This window comes from Marmota marmota, unplaced genomic scaffold, assembly GCF_001458135.2.
Source record: "Marmota marmota marmota unplaced genomic scaffold, marMar, whole genome shotgun sequence".
Taxonomy (NCBI): domain Eukaryota; kingdom Metazoa; phylum Chordata; class Mammalia; order Rodentia; family Sciuridae; genus Marmota; species Marmota marmota.
This window is the reverse complement of record NW_025999932.1, coordinates 35931457-35936038: the sequence shown is the minus strand read 5'-3', so window position 1 is coordinate 35936038 and position 4582 is coordinate 35931457. Positions and strand designations below refer to the sequence as shown.

At 46.8% G+C, this 4582-nt stretch overlaps 1 pseudogene; it reads right to left on the bottom strand.

The window, feature by feature from the left end:
* Window positions 1-2081: 2081 nt before the first annotated feature.
* LOC125616173 lies at window positions 2082-4010 on the bottom strand (annotated as a pseudogene).
* Between the last annotated feature and the right edge of the window lie 572 nt (window positions 4011-4582).

Below are 4582 nucleotides of genomic sequence, written 5' to 3'. Positions count from 1 at the left end.
CCCACACCACACACCACACACACACCACACATATCACACACATATATCATACACACAACACACACACACACACACACCACACACACACACACACACACACACACACACACACACACACACACACACACACACACACACACACACACACACCACACACACACACACACACATACACACACACACACACCACACACACACACACACACCACACACACATACCACACACACACACCACACATATCACACACATACATCATACACACACACCACACACACCCACCACACACACACACCACACACATACCACACACATACACCACACACACACACACACACACACACATACACCACACACACCCACCACACACACACACACACACCACACACACACATACCAAACACACACACACACCACACACACACACACACACACACACATGCACGCCATGGAGAAGCAGGCATCCAGCCGGGGAAAAGGAAGGCACCCTCTCCCATGAATCTGCCCCAGCCTCCACCCCCATATCAACACTCCCTCAAAAACGTGGCCTCCCACTCCTCCCTCCAACCTTCTTTTATACTTCAGGGAGCAGGAGGAGAGGAGCCGGCTTGCCTGACAGTGGGCAGTTTCAGGACTTAGAACATAAAGTAACTTCAAGCCATTTTTTATTCTGTGGGATGTAGTCACGATTTTGAGAGGAAGGAAAAAAAAAACAGAAAATATGCAACAGAGAATGTTATTATTAACGACACTTTCACACTCTCTATAGCATACAAAAGGCTACCTGTTATCTTGTTTGATCCTCACAACCAGATGTCTTTAAACTGGAGTCCACGTGTCATGAAAGATCCCCAGAGACTTTCTACGGGAAAAACACTGGACTTGGATGATTTTGAGGAAACCAGTTTTCAGCCCTCAACTCTCCTCTGCCCTCTCCCTGTAACCCATCTGCTGACATGCCCTTGGGTACAGGTGTTGTGAGGGTCCTCTTTTCCATCTTCCCATTTTCCCATTTCCAATCGACTTCTCCCACTTTACAAGAGAAAGACCTGCCTCCCACCCTGTGGAGGTCCCACCCTCTCCACACCTTATGTTTAATTTGTATTATAGATGGCCGTGTGCATTTTAATACACAACTCAGAAAAGATCCGAGGAACCCATCCTCCTCACTACTATAAAATACCTTTTATTCCCACAAACTTATTTTTGTGAGCAGGGTGCTCAATGCTTAAACACATGAAAATAAACATGAAAATTAGAAAGTAAATGGCATTAACCTTATCCCATTCCAACAAGTCCTCTCCCACCATCCCTGTTTTAATTGCACTAGGAAAGAGATTGTTTTTTAACAAAATCAAATATATTTGTTTTATAAAACGTGTACTATGTTACTTTGGTCAGAGGTGTACTGACTAATAAGTCATAACAAGGAATGTTGATGGGCCTCATGGTCACAGGCAATACATTTTTTATATTTTAACTTACACTCATATTTGTTTCAGGGATGTACGTGAGGCTCTTGGAGCACACACTGGCTACCTGCCTGTAGGCATGCCTGTTCCCAAGTGCCATAGGCAGTTTCCCTTCCACAATATACCCTCACTTCCCCAGTCAATTTGCAGCCAGGGCATAGACAATGTGATTTCTGTCTGGTCAAAGGGACCTGCAAAAAAATCTGCTAGGGATTTCTGGGAGATTTTCCTCCTTGATAAAAAGGAAAGGAGAAGCTCCTTTTCCCTTCCTCCATTTAGATTTGTGAGAAAATGTGAGCTTGGAGCTGTTGCAACCACTTTATAACTATGAGGGAAAATGCAAGAGAATGGAAAGCAAAGGTCAGAGAGGATTTTGACATCACTGAACTACTAAACTAAACCAACCCTGGAAACGCCTTTCTCTAGATTTCTTATTATGAGAGAAGACCAAAGTCTTTTTTTTTTTCCAGTTGGTGGGACCAACTGAGGCTTTATTTAGGGAGAGAAAAAAAAATCAAATGAATTCCTTTGGGGTGAGGGTTTAGGCAAGAGGGATTATCCCAGGCATTAGAGAGCGTACCTCAGGAGTGGGTGAAGGATAAGGGAGAGCCTTAGGTGAGTCTCTTGTTCCCCATACACCCCTCTACAACTGTCTCCCTCATGGGCCTGGGGCAACTGGGGCAGTAGGAGGGAGTTTGGGAGGGGGGATATAGTGGCTGCTCATGTGGGCGGATATCAGAGGACTCAGACACCAGCTTCTCGCTGTGGGTCTCAGTCTCCTTCACAACCATGGCCTTGGTGTGGCTGAAGGAACTGGAGCCCCCAGCAGACCTGAAGCTAGGCTCGAAGGAGCACAGGCCGTAGCTGAGGCCAGGGCTTGAGTGGCTCCCATGGGACATGCTCATCCCTCCTGAGTAGCCAGTGGTATACGATATTCATGTTCTGCATCCCAGATCCCAGCCAGCTCTCCTCCCTCCAGCAGCCTGCAGTAGGTAGCAACCTCCACATCCCGGTCCAGGTATTTGCACAGCTGCTGCTTGACGTTAGTGTCCTTAATGGTTAGCTCCCCTCGCTGCTCAGCATCAGCAATGACGGCCTCCAAGGATGCCCTCTGGCCTCTAAGGGCCTCCATCTAGGCTTGAAAGTGCCTGATGTTGCAGTTCAGCTCAGAGATCTCTGTCTTTGTGCAGTGCAGGTCGTCCCTGTGCTTCCCAACCAGCATCTGCAGCTCCTCATACTTGATCTCTCGGCTGTGCCTAGCAGAAGGTTGCTGATGTAGCTCTCATGATGCTGCAAACATCTTCTGCTCTGCAGGAAGCTCCACTTGGTCTCTAGTATGTTGTTCTGCGGCTCTAGGAACTGCACTTTGGTGATGGAGGAGACAAACCTCTTGTTGAACATCTTGTTCTGCTTCTTCTCCTGAGTATGCACAACCTGGATGTTGGGGTTCACCTCTATCCTGAGGAGCTCAGCAGGCTCCAGTTCACAGTGAATGCTGGGACACCCCCCATGATCACAGCCCCATCAGAGCCACCACCCAGACTCATGCTAGTGCCCAAGCTTCACCAGAAGCTACTATTGCTGCCCAGCTGGGAGAAGCTGGAGGAGCTTATGTGGGCACCAGGCATACTTATGTAGGAGTGGTTGCTGAACAGAAGGCCCCCAGGGCCACAGATAAACACCTTGTAGGATTTCTGGGTCACCCTGATGGACTTGCTGAAGGCCAGAGTGACGGCAGGCAGGCTGAAGATGACTGAGAAGGAGCCAAAAGCTGCTTCTAGGTCAAGACCAAAGTCCTAATATTTAAATGCTTTTGAGTCAGGAAGTATGTGGGTTCTGGTCAAAAGAAATTCTAATGTGGCCTTATGCTGTATCTTTAGCCAGGCTGCGTTTGGCATGGAAGGAGCCTAGGGAGCCCCAGAAGATTTTAAGCAGAAGACTGGTCTCTCTTTGACAACTATTTGAAAACAGATTGGAGAAAGGAGAGAAGGGACCAGCTACCCGACCTTCACATATAGAGTTTTCACTGGGATCTATTGTATTCTCTAACAATAAACTGCACAAAGGTTTAATATTTTTAATTACCTGCTATATTAAAGAACAGACCAAGCTACTGTGCCAAGCATCCAGTCTATAGGTAAGTGGCCTGGAGAAAGTGGAGGGGGCCATGAGGGCAGCTCCACAGCCCCCAATGTGGGAAGATAAATGAGAGAAGCAGGAGCCGCCTGTAATCGCAGTGACTCCAGAGGTTGAGGCAGGAGGATGGCAAGTTTGAGGTCAGCCTCAGGAACTTGGCAAGGCCCCAAGCAACTTAGTGAGATCCTGTGTCAAAATTAAAAATAATAATAATAATAAAAGGGCTGGGGATGTAGCTCAATGATAAAGGGTCCTTGGGTTACATTTCCAGTGAAGAGAAAGAAAGAAAGAGAGGGGGGGGGAAGAGGGGGAGGGAGGGAAAGGAAAGGAAAGAGGGAAACTAGGTCAAAACTCATTAAGTAGAAACCCACAAGTTGCCCATATTACATCCACTCACATCTCATTGGCCCAAATTCAGGTTGGGAATCATGGTTTTGGAGCTGGAGACCTGGTGCCTAGCTAAAACTCAAACAACTCTACTACTGAAAGGCATAAGCTAAAAGTAGATATAGGGAACATTTGAAAACTAACCATAAGTATAGTTTACAACGTTTCTTGAGATTGGACGTCAGATTCTCTTTAAAATTAGTCAATTCTTTCAAGAGTAAAACAAGTGTAAAACTCTGAGAGGTGGCTATTTGCAATGGCTCTCACTCCATTGCTTCATTACTACAATCACTGATTCCATGACATACAAATTGAACAAGCCTCTGAATATAGAGCAGGTGTCAAGGAGAGGGAATCAGCCCAGTGCAGGACCAGGCACCTCCAAAAACGCTGGAGGAATGTGAGCAGCCAGCATCTGACATTGCCTTCAATCTCTATCCAACCATGGTGACATAAGAGAGAAGAGCTGAGAAAAGACATAAATTTATCACACAGGAAAACCGAGATCCCCAAATATAATTGAATTGGAAAATGGGTCTGTGGGTATGAGTTTGCCTATGGGAGACACAGGACCCCCCCCCCCCCCCCC